This window comes from Saccopteryx bilineata, chromosome 8, assembly GCF_036850765.1.
Source record: "Saccopteryx bilineata isolate mSacBil1 chromosome 8, mSacBil1_pri_phased_curated, whole genome shotgun sequence".
Classification (NCBI taxonomy): Eukaryota; Metazoa; Chordata; class Mammalia; order Chiroptera; family Emballonuridae; genus Saccopteryx; species Saccopteryx bilineata.
The window spans coordinates 92,902,762-92,921,862 of record NC_089497.1 but is presented as its reverse complement, the minus strand read 5'-3'; positions in this window follow the sequence as shown (position 1 = coordinate 92,921,862).

The following is a 19,101-nucleotide window of genomic DNA, read 5'->3' as shown; positions in this document are numbered from 1 at the left end:
AACACATTTTATGGGGCCAACATAACCCTCATACCGAAACCAGGCAAGGACAGCACAAAAAAACTAAATTAGAGACGAATATCTCTAATGAATACAGATGCTAAAATACTAAACAAAATACTGGCAAATCGAATACAACAACATATTAAAAAAATAATACATCATGATCAAGTGGGATTCATCCCAGAATCTCAAGGATGGTTCAACATACGTAAAACGGTTAACGTAATACACCATATCAACAAAACAAAGAACAAAAACCACATGATCTTATCAATAGATGCAGAAAAAGCTTTTGATAAAATACAACACAGTTTTATGTTTAAGACTCTCAACAAAATGGGTATAGAAGGAAAATATCTCAACATGATAAAGGCCAAATATGATAAACCATCAGATAACAGTATATTAAATGGCACTAAACTGAAGGCTTTCCCCCTTAAATCAGGAACAAGACAGTGTTGTCCACTCTCTCCACTCTTATTTAACGTGGTGCTAGATGTTCTGGCCAGAGCAATCAGACAAGACAAAGAAATAAAAGGCATTTATATCGGAAATGAAGAAGTAAAGGTATCACTTTTTGCTGATGATATGATCCTGTACATCGAAAACCCAAAGGACTCCACAAAAAGATTACTAGAAACAGTAAACCAATACAGTAAGGTCGCAGGATACAAAATTAACATACAGAAGTCAATAGCTTTTCTATATGCCAACAATGAAATATTAGAAAACGAACTCAAAAAAATAATCCCCTTCACGATTGCAGCAAAAAAAATAAAATACCTAGGAATAAACATAACAAAGAATGTAAAGGACCTACATAATGAAAACTACAAGGCATTGTTAAGAGAAATAGAAAAAGACATAATGAGATGCAAAAGTATTCCTTGTTCTTGGATAGGAAGAATAAATATAATTAAAATGGCCATATTACCTAAAGAAATATATAAATTTAATGCAATTCCCATCAAAATTCCTATGACATTTTTTAAAGAAATGGAACAAAAAATCATCAGATTTATATGGAACTATAAAAAACCCCGAATAGCCAAAGCAATCCTAAGGAAAAAGAAAGAAGCTGGGGCATTACAATACCTGACTTTAAACTATATTATAGGGCCACGATAATCAAAACAGCATGGTATAGGCAGAAAAATAGACACTCAGACCAATGGAACAGAATAGAAAGCCCAGAAACAAAACCACATATATATGGTCAAATAATCTTTGATAAAGGGGCCAACAACACACAATGGAGAAAAGAAAGCCTCTTCAACAAATGGTGTTGGGAAAACTGGAAAGCCACATGCAAAAGAATGAAACTTGACTACAGCTTGTCCCCGTGTACTAAAATTAATTCAAAATGGATCAAAGACCTAAATATAAGACCTGAAACAATAAAGTACATAGAAGAAGACATAGGTACTAAACTCATGGACCTGGGTTTTAAAGAACATTTTATGAACTTGACTCCAATGGCAAGAGAAGTGAAGGCAAAGATAAATGAATGGGACTACATCAGAATAAAAAGGTTTTGCTCAGCAAGAGAAACTGACAAAATAAACAGACAGCCAACTAAATAGGAAATGTTATTTTCAAACAACAGCTCAGATAAGGGCCTAATATCCAAAATTTACAAAGAACTCATAAAACTCAACAACAAACAAACAATCCAATAAAAAAATGGGAAGAGGACATGAACAGACACTTCTCCCAGGAAGAAATACAAATGGCCAACAGATATATGAAAAGATGCTCATCTTCATTAGTTATTAGAGAAATGCAAATCAAAACTACAATGAGATACCACCTCACCCCTGTTAGATTAGCTATTATCAACAAGACGGGTAATAGCAAATGTTGGAGAGGCTGCGGAGAAAAGGGAACTCTCATCCATTGAGGGTGGGACTGTAAAGTAGTACAACCATTATGGAGGAAAGTATGGTGGTCCTCAAAAAACTGAAAATAGAACTACCTTATGACCCAGCAATCCCTCTACTGGGTATATACCCCAAAACCTCAGAAACATTGATATGAAAGACACATGTAGCCCCATATTCATTGCAGCACTGTTCACAGTAGCCAAGACATGGAAACAACCAAAAAGCCCTTCAATAGCAGACTGGATAAAGAATATGTGGCACATATACACCATGGAATATTACTCAGCCATAAGAAATGATGACATCAGATCATTTATAGCAAAATGGTGGGAACTTGATAACATTATATGGAGTGAAATAAGTAAATCAGAAAAAAAGAAGAACTACATGATTCCATACATTGTTGGAACATAAAAACAAGACTAAGAGACATGGACAAGAGTGTGGTGTTTACCAGGGGTGGGGGGAGGGAGGACGCGGGAGAGAAGGAGGGAGAGGGTTAGGGGGCACAAAGAAAACTAGATAGAGGGTGACGGAGGACAATCTGATTCTGGGCGAGGGATATGCAACATAATTTAATGACAAGATAACCTAGACATGTTTTTTTTTTTAATATATGTACCCTGATTTATTAATGACATCCCATTAACATTAATAAAAATGTATTTAAAAAAAAGGAGATATTTAAAACGTGAGCCCTTTGGAAATATATGTATTAACATGGAAATGTACATAAAAGTGAAAATGCAAATTATTAGATAATGATTATTTTAAATAAATAAAAGTGATATTCTTTGAATACATGTATAATATATAGCCATATGTTTAGACATAATAGAAATACATATATTCCTATTATGTATACTCTATATACTTTATAAGCTAGGAAATGTGTATTTGTAAATAGGTATGTGTGTGGAGCAGTGGGATATATTTAGTAAAATGTCTGGAATGCTACAAAACAATAAAAATAAATTAAAGATCTAAATAAATGGAGATAAATCATATTCATAGATCAAGTAATTTAATACTATACACATCAATTATTTACAATTAGACCTATATATTCAATATTGTTCCAATAAAAATCCTGGCAAGTACAGACAGCATGATTATAAATTTTCTATTTCAGTGTTTATAGCAACTTTATTTATAATTTTCCCAAACTAGAAACAACTCAGGTGCCAATTAACATCATACATATATTCAAAATGGCATCTTATTCAGCAATGATAAGATATAAACAGGTCCTGGCCACTTAACTCAGTCATTTAAGCACATCTTCCCAAAACAAAAATGTTACAGGTTTGATCCCACGGGAAGCAACAAAAAAATGTACAACTAAGTGTAACAACAAATGTTCCCCTTTCCCCTCCCCTATTTCTCCCCTCCTCACTTTCTCTCAAAATCAATAAAGTTAAGCCATGGCCAGGTAGCTTAGGGGTTCTGTTCCTTCATGCCGAAGTTGCCCATTTGATAACCTGGTTAGGGTACATATAGGAGCAGCTTGATGTTCCTGTCTCTTTCCTGGCCTCTCTCTCTCTCAAAAAAAAAATTGAATATATAAAATGATGACTATTTATAAAAATTTATGTATATTAAGTCAAAAACATAGAGCAACCTTAAAATTAAGGTACCTAGAGAAATTTAACCAAGAAGGTAAAAGACTTGTACTCAGAAAATTATAAGACATAGAAAAAAGAAATCAAGAAAGATACAAAAAGTGGAAGCATATAGGAAGAATAAACATCATTAAATATCTATACTACACAAACAATCTATAACTTCAATGCAATTTCAATTAAAATACCAACAGCATAATTAAAAGATATAGAACAAATATTTCAAAAATATATATATGGGACCAAAAAAAAAACACACAAATAGCCTCAGCAATCTTGATAATGAAGAATAAAGTGGGAGGTATCACACTTCCTGATATCAAGTTATACTACAAGGCCATTGTACTCAAAACAGCCTGGTACTGGCATAAGAACAGACATATAGCTCAATGGAACAGAACAGAGAACCCAGAAATCAACCCACACTTTTATGGACAACTGATATTTGACAAAGGAGGTAAGAACATACATTGGAGTAAAGAGTGACTTTAATAAATGGTGTTGAGATAATTGGACAGGAACATGCAAAAAAATAAAACTAGTCCACCATCTTACACCATCCATGAAAATAAAGTCAAAATGGATAAAAGACTTATGTGTAAGTCATGAAACCAGAAACATCTTGGAAGAAAATGTCAGCAATAAACTCCAATATTTCTCGTAGCCATATTTTTGCTGATTTCTCTCCATGGACATGTGAAATAAAGAAAAAATAAACAAATGGGACTATATCAAACTAAAAAGCTTTTGCACAGCAAAGGACATCATAAAAAAAATAAAAAGACAACCCACACAATGGGAGAACATATTCGCCAATACTTCCGATAAGGGCTTATTCATCAAAATTTATAAAGAACTTATAAAAAAAACACCAGGAAGGTATACGATCTAATTAAAAAATGAGCAAAACAACTGAATAGACACTTCTATAAAGAGGACACACAGATGACAATAGGCATATGAAAAAATGTTCAACTTCACTAATCATCAGAGAAATGCAACTTAAAACCACAATGAGATATCACTTCATTCTTGTCAGAATGACACTCATTAACAAATGAACACATAATAAGTGCTGGAGAGAGTGCGGATTAAAGGGACCCTCCTGCACTGCTGGTGCAAATGCAGACTTGTACAGCCATTGTGGAAAATAGGGCATTTCCTCAAAAAATTAAAAGTGGAACTGCCTTTTGACCCAGTTATTCCACTTTTAGGAATATGTCCTCAGAATACCAAATCATTGATTCAAAAAAAGATATTCACCCCCATGTTTATTGCAGCATTGTTCACAATAGCCAAGATCTGGAAACAGCCCAAGTGTCTGTTAGTGGACAAATGGATTAAAAAGAAGTGGTACATATACACAATGGAATACTAAACGGCCATCAAAAAGAAGGAAATCTTACCTTTTGTGATGGCATGGATGGACCTGGAGACTATTATGCTAAGTGACATTAGGCAGAGAAAGAAAAATATCATATGATCTCACATATATGTAGAATCTAATGAACAAAGTGAACTGAGGAATGGAATAGAGGCAGAGTCAGGGTCACAGGGAGCATAGGGACATCTGTCAAAGGAAAGGGGGATGAGAGGATGGGACCAGAGAAGGTGAAGGCATTAGTGAAACTATATATACATAACATGTAGATACAGATAACAGGACAGGAAATCCCACAAGGAAGGGGAAAGGGAATTAGAAGGTGGGGAACAAAGGTGGTGTAATGGGGGACACAGGGGTGGGGGGTGAGGGTGTTATATTGAATGGGACACTTGAATCCATGTTAATAATATAAATTAAAATTAATAAAAATTAAAAAAACTTAAAATTCAGATTAGTTGTAATCTATGCAATTTTATTTTTTCTGATTGGTTCAAAATAAAGCAATAAATTACCAGTTTGCCCAGTTTTTTTCCATTTTTTATGCTTAAAAGCAAACACTATTTCCAGTTTCTCATTTCACTGAACTGGAACTGTAAACCACTGTCAAGTTTTAGTCATCTTTTACATATTAACATGATTTGAAATTTTCATCTTTTCCATTTTATATACACATCTGGTGCTGTGAGCTTTTGTTTTGCAGACTCTGGTTCCCTTCATGCCATGCATCCTCCCACCTTAGTTCTGGTTCCACTCATTAACCTCAGCCAAGAGGGAGCGACAACATAGATAGATCTAGAGAACATAATGCTAAACTAAATAAGGCACATACAAAACTTTAAGAACCACATGATTACACTCATATGTGTGATATGAAACTGAAAGCAGCAAATGAACAAACATGACAAACAAAACCTAGTAGACAAAGACAACAGTATGGTGACTACCATTGAGAAGCAGGTGAGGACACAGTAAAAGGTAAGAGGAGCCAAATATATGGTGGCAAAAGATTTTACTTTACGTAATAAATATTTGATTTTGGGTAATAAACATACCACACAATACATAGAAAATGTAACATAGAATTGTATACTTGAAACCTGCATAATTTTATTAACCAATGTCACCCCAATACATGTAACAAAAAATATTCTGCATTAGAAAAGTTTTTTGGAGATTAACACACTTCACTATATTTACAAAAGTTATATTCATACAACATAGTGTTTATATTTAACTCATACCATTCAGAGCTCAGGTTTGATGTTCTATTTCTCATCACTATTAATACTTTTTTGAACTTTCCCACATCTTTTGTTTTATCATGCCTGTTATAAGTTTCTGTTATCTATAAAATTCCAGATACAGATATTGATCGACTTACGACCTATGCAACTTATGACCATTCAACTTTATGACTACAATCACTAGCCACGACTGCTCCGCGTCTGGCAGCACAAGCGTTGCCCAGCTGGGTGTACGACAGTGCAGAACAGCTTCTAGCAGCACTACCATCTCCACATGCACCATTTCAACTGTTATCCCAGACTCGGTACAGCAATTTGTGTTTTGTGTCTTGGATATTTTTCATCAAACCCCTCTCAAAATGTCTACCAAGAGTAAATTGTCTTTGTCTACGTCTCAGCCTGCCAAGAAGAAAAGAAAGGCCATCGATCTCAACACAAAAATGAGCGCGGGCTCATCCAACTTGAGCATGGGTTCACCAGCTTGAGTGCAAGGGCGCTGGCTTGAGCATGGGATCATAGACATGACCCCATGGTGGCTGGTTTGAGCCCAAGGTCACTGGCTTGAGCAAGGGGCTACTCGCTCTGCTGTAACCCCCTGGTCAAGGCACATATGAGAAAGCAATCAATGAACAAGTACAAAAGAAGAAAGAAAGTGAAAGTGATCGCACATGTTTATGAAAAAACCTACTCTAGTAATCCCAACTGCTGCCTCAAATGACAATATCAACAATTTGCAGCCAAGCACCAGTGTCCAATAAAATATTTAGTAAATGTTTATATATTTTGATATGTTTTGCAATTGGGAAAGTGTTTCCAATGGTATTTTTCAGATCTCTATTTTGTATTTTTGTATGCATCTGTATTTTATAATTTTGCATGTTTTGCAAATATTAAACCAGTTGTACTGGTTATGCAGTGTTTTACTTAAACTTGACGAATGTAAAAATAGAAACGAAATGGTGTAGAGATGATAAATGGCATAAAATGAACAAAGAAAATTATGATATATAACGAAAGAAAATTATGATAAAATATGACTTAAAGATTTTTATAACATCACTTCACAGTACTGTACATATAGCCTATTCACTTTATGACCAAATTGTGTTACAACCAGTCTGTCGGAACCAATCCTGGTCGTAAGTCGAACACTAGCTGTAGTACATTAAATATTTTCTTATGTTTTCTTTCTCTAATTAGTCTTATAAATATTTGTTGGATTCTCAATTTTCTTACTTAAAATATTTTAATGTTTCAAACTACATTAAAATATGATATCATTCTAGTTAGTGGTCTGTAAACAGTGAAAACAGTATCACTGAATGCATTAGCCAATAGCCTATTAATTTGTATACATAATTTCCGCAGTGATTACAAGAAATTAAGAGAGCATATATAAATCTATACATCATAAAATGTTACATTTAAAATTAATGAGAGGACAGTGAAATAAATTTTAAAGAAACCAAGAGTGATCATAATACAAAAATTAATGACAAAATTCCCTGAATATTTAAGAGTGACCAGAAATATTGTTCGACAATCTCTAGTAGCTTCTGCCAAATGAATGTCACAGTAATTTATGCTATTATTAGTGTGCATAGGTTAAAATCAAATCAGTTGTTCAAAAATTTACTCGAATTTATTGCATTGAAGTAATTATATATGTATTTAATGTGCCTTTGTGTATAGAACTCAGGATAGTAATCAACATCACATTATGTTTTCATAGAATCTATGGTAATGAGTTTCAATGATTTGTCCTACCTACTGCCCCTTAGTATAAGCCCTCCACCAAAAAAAAATGCCAAAGGGAATTTTAATGTACATAATCTTAATCCATAATTAATAAAAAACATAGCATTTTAAAACTAAATTTTTGTTTATATGGGTTAATCCAAATATAGATTTTAGATCGCCAAATGTTTCTGTTTTTGTATTTGATTCACTTATACCTTTTTACATATAATGAAACCTTCAACTACCTTTGTATTCCTAGCTCCACTTCTGGGCATAACCAGATAAAAATATATTCTGAGCAATCATAATCTAAAATACTCAAGGTTACCTGTCAGTAACTTATAATTAAGTTTGGTGGTTTGAGTGGCATTTTTATCTTTGTCTGTAGAGCCATGTTACTGCAACCACTGCACTTGGGTGTTTTCTTGAATTTTGCCCATACTTTCAAATAAAATAGTGGAAAAAATAATATCCTGCCTGACCGTGTGGTGGTGCAGTGGGTAGAGCATTGGACAGGGACACAGATGACCTAGATTCAAAACCCCAAGGTTGCTGGCTTGAGCATGGGCTCATCAGCTTGAGAGCAGAGTTTCTCGCCTGAGCTTGGGGTCATAGTCATGACCCCAGGGTCTTTGGCTTGAGTCCAATGGTAGCTGGCTTGAAACCCAAAGTCGTTTACTTGAGCAAGGGGTCACTCGCTCTGTTGTAGCCCCCCAGTTAAGGCACATATGAGAAAGCAATCAATGAATGAGTAAGATGACACAATGGAAAATTGATGCTTCTCATCTCTCTTCCTTTCTGTCTGTCTGTTCCTATTTGTCACTCTCTCTGTCTCTCTCTCTATCACAAAAATAATAATAATATTCTTAGGTGTGATTAAAGTTGTAAAATTTTCTTTAATCTGATGCTCATTGAATTTTAGTAAAAGAATTGTGTTTTCTAATGTGCAGATGTACAAAATCTCAGAAATAAATTTTATTCTATATAAAAATTCAAACTTTAACTTGGGATTAATGTTTTAGTTCACTGGAAACAGAAAACATCAAAATCAGAAAGCTGACATTAATACACATCAACAGGAATATATTATTATTATTAAAACAGATTGTTCTCTATATCAGAATGGAGGCATCATATACATTCACTAGAGTGCTACCATCTCTCTAAATTGACCACTTGAAGAAAATTAATTGTAGAGGACTTTGGTTACATTCCCCTCTGGTACCTAATATGCCATTCTCTGTTGCATGTCCTAAAGAGTCAGCTGAAAAGATATTATATTTAACAACTTCCTGCAAGAGTAAAGCCTGACAAGAACATACCTGAGTTTTACCTCCCAGTGCATTTCTTGCTATTTGATCTCAAAAGTGAAGGATAGACAAGGTTGAACGGCAGTAATTTCTTTACATAACCCCAGATTTCTCTATGTGTGTACATGTGTGTTCAAAATGAATGAAAAGGCTCTAAATGTTATCCATTATCCTTATCTTCTTATGTACCTTTATTCATTCCTTTTAAAACAGGTATTTTGGGAGAATATGGGAAAATGATGCTGGAAAACAAATTCATTAGAATGTATATGTTGAGTTTATGAGATGAGAAAGACTCCTAAAATATTACATAGAAGTCATGTATCTTGAATATGAGAAAAGCTAATATTGAGCATTTGGGTTAATTTATAAAATAGTCAAGGATATTAGTAGCCAGGAGAAATTGGGGGAAATATTAGCTCTCTTATTTTGAAATTATTTGTTTAACTTAGAACAATAATTAAATCATAAAAGAAGCATTTGATAATATTAATCTTCATAATATTCACATCTCAAAGATACAACTTGTCATAGTGAGCATGCATTGAACATAAATATGGCTGTTCCTAACCGAAACTTAATGCTAAATAAAAACCCTTAAGAAGATGGAATCATTCACACTTAATATATCATTTGTATTAAAAAGTTGGCATTAAAAACAGTAAGTTTATTTTCAGTTATAATTAAGGGTCATAAAAGATAATGCATTCTCTTTAACTTAAAATTTATCTTAGACTTCTTTTAGAAATTGCACATTACCAAAATGTAAAAATACTTTTCTCTTTCTCAATGATTTTCTATACAAAAGGTATAGAATATTTTGGGGGGGAAAACTTCCCTTAGGAAAAAAAAATACTTAACTAATCTATAAATTAAATATTTCTTTGTATCAAAATATTTTAAAATACATATTTTGAATAACACCTCTATATTCTAGATAAGATTTTAAGGAGATAAACTAAAACAATAAATTTTGTAGGTTTTAGTATAAAGACAATTGAAGGATGAATTCTCTGAGGGACAGTATGTTGAGAAAGAATAGATCTCCAAAGTAATTTTGAAAGCCAATAAGACAGGCTTGTTCAGTTGGCTCAGTGGTAGAGAGTCGGTCTGGTGCGTGGAAGTCTGTGGTTCAATTCCCAGTCAAGGCACACAGAAGAAGCGGCCATCTGCTTCTCCACCCTTTTCCCCCTTTCTGTTTCTCTCTCCCTCCTGCAGCCATGGCTCAAATGCTTCAAGCAAAGGTGGCCCTGGGTGCTGACAATGGCTCCATAGCCTCGGCCTCAAGCACTAAAATAGCTTGGTTCCTGAGAAATGGAGCTGCAGCCCAGCCAGGCAGAACATGGTCCTGTAGGGGGCTTGCTGGGTGGATCTCTGTTGGGGAGCATGCAGGAGTCTGTCTCTGCCTCCTCACAGCTCACTTAAAAAATAAAAGTCAGTAAGACATACTTTTTGCTCTTATACCTTTTAAAATCAAGCTCAATATTCTTAACTATCATGAAAAATATGAAGAGTCCTTTTCTCCTAAAATGATTTGAGATCATTTAGTGACATTATTTCTACAGTTGCCATCCAAAAGAATCTACCCACCATGTTTAATGTTTCAGTTTTTGAATGGAGTATTTTGATTATCTAACCTCTTAAGAGTTTGGCTCTTATTAGAATTTCTATAACCATTAAAAAAAAACATTTAAAATAATTAAATATTATTTTGTTCCCTAGTGGTTTCAAGTGTGTAGGACTTAGCCATTAATATTACGTGCTAAATGTATCTGTAATCTTCAATCTTCACCAAATCCTGCTAAGTAGAATTTATAATTCTGATATTAAAGATGGTATCATTAAGACTGAGAGTAATACTCACACCAAAATTACACAGCAAAATTTGTGTTTAATTCTACTCTGATTATAATTTTAAAAGCTTTCTACATCATGTTTTTCCCCATATACCACGGAACAATTTGCTTTTTAAAAACTCCACTCTGAAAACAGAAGATTCTGAATAAATAACTGTTGGCTATCTGGTAAGTTATTGAATATGAGCCAGAATAGCAAAAAATGAAGTTACTCTATTTTATGATAAGTAAACACCAGCTTGAAGGAATAATAAAATAGTTGTGAATATATGAATTTATTCTGGATTATTTAAAGTCACAATTAAAACCCACTGAATCAGAGTTTATATGCACAAAGTAATCAACACTGAAATAAAAAAAAAAACAGGTTGCCAAATGTCAATGTATAAAAAGTATATAAAACCAAATATTGAAGAAGATGTTTAAAAATGACAATATTGATTAATTTTAAGTTGTGCAAAATGCCTCTTATATAATATTACTACTAATGTTACCATTTTAGCAAAGCATCAGCATCAGGAAATACTGAAAATCATTCAATATAGTCTCTTTTTTCCCCTTAAATAGAGATTGGTTAAAAGAAAATAATAGTAATTATTTTTCAAAACCCTTCCTATTGAAATACATGGGAAATCAGGACTATTCCTCAGGATGAATGGGAAAAGTCTCCTTCCTTACTTTTAGCAGCTACATAAACTTCCAGAGATGATTCCCTGGGCAGCAGCAGAGACATGGTTCTAACAGTGCTGACAGCATCCCTAAGCACAGCATTTCTAGATGTTATTATGGTTGTGTCCCAGCAATGCTTAGCAACCTTTTGTTTTCCACACATTTTCTGAACTTTCCATTGATACTAAGATTCAAAGTCTTGCACTTGATTAAAGAGTCATACAAGAATTCTGTTAATAATCTTAGAAAATATCCATATATGTTGATTGTTACCAAAAAACCCGAGTTCAGTTGTTCACTGCCAGAAAGCCAATACGAAGACACATGTGTTGGATGAAAAGTGTCATTTTACTCACAAAGCAGCAGCCTAGGGAGACAGCAGACTCAAGTCAAAGTTTCTGACCAAGTGGAAGAGTTTTAAAGGGGAAGATGGAGGACGTGTGTTTCCAGGGAACTACGAAAAAAGTTTGTGATTCTTTTGTCACAGATAATGTTATTTTGCTTCAGACTCTTGAGTGCTACTTCAAAAACAACCTTACAAGTTCTCCTCTGAAACATGAAGTTATCTCCTCCTGCTTGACAAAGAGATACCAACCACATCAGCAACTTCTTACTACATTCATGAAAACAAAAGGGCTTGGGCGGGCGGAAGGAGCAGCTAACATGTAAACAAAGGCCTAATTAAGAATTAATTATTTAATTCTAACTGCCAAAAAATAGTAAGGTCATTAAAACCACAAGAGGCTTGTTTACATGATTACAATTAAGAAGATAAGATGTTACTAGAATCTCCTCAAAATATTAGCCATGCAAAATGATTGAATCTTTATGATAACCAAGATTTATTCCAAATTCACAGGGTCTTCAGAAACACCAATAGAAATGTTACATGATGATCAATATTTATTTTACATTAATTTATATTGATAATATTTTAATTTGGTAATCTATATAAGGCACCAATAAAATCATTATTAATTAAACAAGATAGGCTGTTTTCAGAGCATTTCCAGTGACCATTTCTATTTGTCTCAGTTGCTTTAATTACTATAAAGTCAGAGACAATTAACCACAGTGGAAATAAGTTACCTTGAATGGCTTTGACTTTTAATCAAGGTCATCAGAAGCTGGAGCAGAATCAGTGAACACAAATATCCATGTGTTTCTGAGTAGGCTTACACATAGTAAGTACTACATTCAGTAACAAGGTTTCAGAAATTTGGAGGGATTAACAGTTCCATATACCGTTTACTGCACACCATTGATATGTTTCTTAAATCAGCTTCTCCATCTCATCTGCTTTCATTCTTTTCCCCTAAAAGTGTCACCCACCATATCCAGTGATATTTTCTTTAATCTCTAAAAAAACAACTTATTTTATTTCTTTAAACTTAAAAATATTTTAGAATATATTTAGTAATTTACAAGTTTGTCTCTCAAGCTAAACTACAAATTAATTTGAGAATAAGAACTATATACTAATGTAGTCTAATCTAATCTAATCTTTATGTGGTCTAATCCAGTGATTTTCAACCTTTCTTGAGCTGCAGCACATTTTTTACATTTACAAAATCCTGGGGCACACCACCTACCAAAATGACACTCTAACACAGTACATATTATACATATAGTTAATAATATAGTTTCTAAATGTATTTATACTCACTTAGTGTGAAATCTGGGCCTGTTTCGATGAACACAAAAGGGATATCCTGGCAGGAATGGTATAAAGACACACACTCTTCCTCAACAGTTCTCAGTCTCTCTCTGTTTTTAGTTTTTATCACAGTCAAGCTTGAGAAGCTCAGCTCACATAGATATGTGGTTGAAAATGGGAGCAATATCAAAATTGCTTTGTTGGCCAGAATGGGGAATTCCTTGCAACAGATAACCAAAAACTGTCCAAAGGAAGATCAGCAAACTTTAGCTTTAAAGTTAGATAACAAGGCCCTGGTTGGTTGGCTCAGTGGTAGAGCATCGGCCTGGAGTGCGGAAGTCCTGGGATTGATTCCCGGCCAGGGCACACAGGAGAAGCAACCATCTGCTTCTCCACCCATGCCCCTCTCCTTCCTCTCTGTCTCTCTCTTCCCCTCCCGCTTCCAAGGCTCCATTGGAGCAAAAGATGGCCTGGGCACTGGGGATGGCTCCTTGGCCTCTGCCCCAGGTGCTAGAGTGGCTCTGGTCATGACAGAGCAACGCCCTGGATGGGCAGAGCATCGCCCCCTGGTGGGTGTGTGGGGTGGATCCCGGTCAGGCGCATGTGGGAGTCTGACTGCCTCCCCGTTTCCAGCTTCAGAAAAATCAAAATAAATAAATAAATAAACAAATAAATAAAGTTAGATAACATTGTGATTCATTGTGATGCATTGTATATCACCCTCTATGGGGGCCTCTTTTAAAAAGACAAAGGTCAAATATCTATATACACCATCAGGATAGACATAACCAGCTGAGGCTGAGGCTTCTTCTAGTGGTGGCAACATTTACCTCCAGTCCTGACCAGGATTAGAAATCAGGACCATGGGGAGGAGTAGCAGCTTCAACTACTCACCGTGGCCACACAATGACAAGTGTGTGGCAGCCTGAGCAGGGATCTTCCTGGGTGTGGATGAGAGGCGACCTACTATTGGTTCATTGCTAGTGATCGGGATGAATCCTAGAAGGTGATTGTTCAGTGAGCGTTCCCTGTGCCTCCACTCTTCCTGTTGCTGATAGCTGGAGGGATTGTGAGGGGAATGTTTATGTTCGGATAGAGGCGGCTGGCAGCGGGGCGGATAAATAGCCTCCACTGGCCATATCCAGCACGCGGGCCATAGTTTGGGGACACATGTTTAATTTCCCCACAGCACACCTGACCATGTCTCATGGCACACTAGTGTGCTGCAGCACACTGGTTGAAAAACACTGGTCTAATTTAATCTAATGTTTGTTTCTATAGTATTTTGTACATTATAAACACTCAAAGAAAGTATGCTGAAGTCACACATCTTTAAAAATAAATATATTGATAAAAATTATATTTATTAAAATACTAAATTAATTTTAAATTGAGAAATATATTAACTAAAATATAAAGAGACTTCATCATAGCACTAGTGACACTTCTCTGTAATGACTACTTTGTATTCTAATTTTAATAAATTAAAATCTCTATGTTAGCACAAGCCATTGTATCTGCCTATTCCTCAAGGTTCTCCTCAATAACAGAACAAATTGCATGAACATTTTTAAACGAATGATTAAATTACTCATTCAACAGGTCAAGCATAATATCAATGAAGTGCAATTTTTAATACATTAATGTAAAATTTTAATTAAATCTATTCTTTAGATATATAAAAAAATAAAGTATAAAATCAAAACTTTTTTAATGCTTTTTAGTTAGTATTATCAGATAGTTTATTAACACAATCACTCATCCTACTTTCTTGATATACAAATGTTATTTTAAGGCAGTGGTGCTCAAAGTGTGTTCCAGAGAGCACTGGTGTACCCTTGAAGATTTCCAGGTGCGCCCTATGGTATTCCAGAGAAATATGTGCCTGTTGGGGACCAAAAAACCAACAGGTTTTTGGAATTTAGATTTTGGGAGCACAGACGTGTGGGGAATTGGCTGTAAGCTGACAGTCTGCCCAACACTCATCTCACTTGCCTGATTAGGTTGCAAAAGGCTGTTAAGCTGTGGTGCTGGATTGTTTACACTAACCGCATGTTCCCCAGAAAGACTGGAGGCAAGTTTCTTCTATCCTCTGTTTGGTATAAAATTAAGATGATATGTATGAATGAGAAAACTTAACACATTTGCACCAGGACCTGCCGAATTTACTAAATCTTACTACAAATGTATCTCTCTATATAAAAAGATAACTTTTTGTCATTTTTAATTTTTTTTTTAATTTTTATTTATTTATTTATTTATTTTAGAGGGGGGAAAGAGAGAGAGAGAGAGAGAGAAGGGGGAGGAGCAGGAAGCATCAACTCCCATATGTGCCTTGACCAGGCAAGCCAGGGTTTTGAACCGGCAACCTCAGTGTTTCCAGGTTGACGCCTAATCCACTGTGCCACCACAGGTCAGGCTGTCATTTTTTAAATTTTTAACCTTTCATTTTTATGAATTCTAAAAAACATAATTTGCCTGACCAGGCAGTGGCACAGTCGATAGAGTGTCCAACTGGGATGCAGAAGACCCAGGTTCAAGACCCAGAGGTTGCCAGCTAGAGCATGGGCTCATCTGGTTTGAGCAAAGCTCACCAGCTTAAACCCAAGGTTGCTGGCTCAAGCAAGGGGTTACTTGGTCTGCTGAAGACCCACGATCGAGGCACATATGAGAAGCAATCAATGAACAACTAAGGTGTCACAACAAAAAACTAATGATTGATGTTCCTCATCTCTCTCCCTTCCAGTCTGTCTGTCTCTATCCCTCTCTCTGACTCTCACTCTCTGTCTCTGTAAAAAAATAAAAAAATAAAATAAAAAGCATAACTCAAAAAATGTAACATAAAAATGTTTTTTAATGTCAGAATAAATTTAATTTTGTCATAGTTATTTTGTTTAATTACCACAAAAACATGCTTGGACTTTATATTTTTTCTTTAATATTTGACTTCATTATTATAACATATTTCTCAGATATATGTATATAATGCACCTACAGTTATTTGTAGGATTTTAAATGCACCCCAACTTCAAAAGGTTTGAGAACCACTGTCTTAAGGCGATTGGAAAATCAAGGTATATAATGAAAGAAACAATTATTTCTTATACATTTTCTGTTACATTCTAAACATTAAAATACTTTTGTTTCAGTATTGCTAAATAAGAAAAAATAAAATGGTGAGAAAAGGCAAAGAAAGGAAGAGACCCATATCATATCTAAATGGGTCTTTCTTTCTTTTTTTTTTTTTTTTTTTTTTGTATTTTTCTGAAGTTGGAAATGGGGAGGCAGTCAGACAGACTCCCGTATGCGCCTGACCGGGATCCACCCAGCATGCCCACCAGGGGGCAATGCTCTGCCCATCTGAGGCATTGCTCTGCCGCAATCAGAGCCATTCTAGCGCCTGAGGCAGAGGCCACAGAGCCACCCCCAGCGCCCGGGCAAACTGCTCTGATGGAGCCTTGGCTGCGGGAGGGGAAGAGAGAGACAGAGAGGAAGGAGAGGGGGAGGGGTGGAGAAGCAGATGGGTGCTTCTCCTGTGTGCCCTGGCCAGGAATCGAACCCAGGACTCCCGCACGCCAGGGCAACGCTCTACCTCTGAGCTAACTGGCCAAGGCCTTAAATGGGTCTTTCTTACCTAATGAGATGATCTCCCCAAAAGATTATTTAAACTAGAGAAATCTTCAAACAACTAACTCAAACTTCCTTCAAAAGCATTAAGGAGTAATACTCTATACATTTGAAGCTTAAAGTTCTTTATTATATTCAAATTGCAAGACAATTAACTGAAATTGTGTTTAAATACCTACAGTAACTTTCTTCTAAAAATACTATTATATGCATAAAAAGTAAGCATCTGATTTTGATTAAATGCCTATTGTTTCACCTCACTTAGAAAATTGAGAACTAATGAATGGCTGTATAATTTTTATGCCATTAACTTGTTGATTTCATTCAGCATGCTCTAAAGAAGATAATTATTTCTGGGAATATATCATAGACATAATTTTAACACAGAAATCAAATAATTAAGAATAAAGTGATAAAATAAATAAAAGTACAGTTCTCATAAGAACTAAAGTTTTATAAAGCACATAGAGTATTGAGGTTTTTTTTCCCAAAGCCAAAACAACCTAAACAGAAAAACACACAACAATAAGTCAGCACTACACACTTACTTAAAATAGCCAAAATCCAAAACACTGCCATCAACTGCTGGTGAGGATGTGTAGCAGCACCAGGAGCTGTCATTCATTGCCATAGGGAATGTACATGGAATAGGTGTTTTGAAAAAAAGTTTGGAAGTTCTAAAATTAAACAAGCAGGTCCTGGCCAGTTGGCTCAGTGGTAGAGCATCGGCCTGGCGTGCAGGAGTCCCTAGTTCGATTCCCGGCCAGGGCACACAGGAGAAGCGCCCATCTGCTTCTTCACCCCTCCCCCTCTCCTTCCTCTCTGTCTCTCTCTTCCCCTCCTGCAGCCGAGGCTCCACTGGAGCAAAGATTGCCCGGGTGCTGGGGATGGCTCTGTGGCCTCTGCCTCAGGTGCTAGAATGGCTCTGGATGCAACAGAGTGACACCCAGAGGGGCAGAACATCGCCCCCTGGTGGGCATGCCGGGTGGATCCCGTTCGGGCGCATGCAGAAGTCTGTCTGACTGCCTCCCCATTTCCAGCTTCGGAAAAATGAAAAAAAACAAAAAAACAAAAATAAATTTAAAATTAAACAAGCTTTTTTCATCAGATCCAGCAATCATGATCTTTGGTATTTATTAATAATTTTTAAAACTTATATCCAGAATAGGCAAAGCACAGAATATTTGTAGGACAGTTAAACTACTTTGTATGATACTATAATGGTGAACATATTTCATTAAACATTTGTCCAAACCCACTGAGTTTGTAACACCAAGAGTAAACACTAATGTAAACTATGAACTTTGAGTGATAATTATATGTTAATGTATATTCATTGATTGTAACAAATATACCACTCTGGTAAGGAATGTTAACAATAATAGAGGCCACTGGTGTGGGTAAAGTGTGATCAGGATTAAGGATGAAATATGCAGATTATGACTAGTAGATTTATAATCAGATCAGTCTGTTGATGAAAACCAAATAATGAAGGAATTCTAACTATACAGAACTACCTTTTTAATTTAAATATTTTGTTTATTGATTTTAAGTGAAAAGAGAGAGGGGGGGGGAGGAGCAGGAAGCATCAACTCATACCTGCTTTCAGTATGTGCTTTGACCAGGCAAGCCTGAGGTTTTGAACCGGCAACCTCAGCATTCCAGGTTTATACTTTATCCACGGGACCATCATACGTCAAGCCACAACTACCTTTTGTCCTTAAAGTGTAACTCCATTATGCAAAATAAATATTATATTCATTTATTTAAATATTATTTTCTTGCTTTAAAAGTTAGTTCTCAGAACACAAAATCATTCAAGAAAAGAAGCCATAAATAAAGTGGATATAGGGAGGTATAAATTTAAATTATATTATCTTTCTACACATGTTACGTTAAATAACATATAAATGTATTTTCTACATTGACTAAGAAATAAGAATTTGTGATTAAATCAGATTAAATTCATTTTTAGTATTTGTTCATCACTTTGAGTAATAAATGTGGAGAGTACATACTACTTTGTAGGAGAAAATCTGTTTTATTATTGCAACAACAGCAACACTTAAGTCAGTTCTGACAAACTCAAGAGAATTGTTTTTGAAA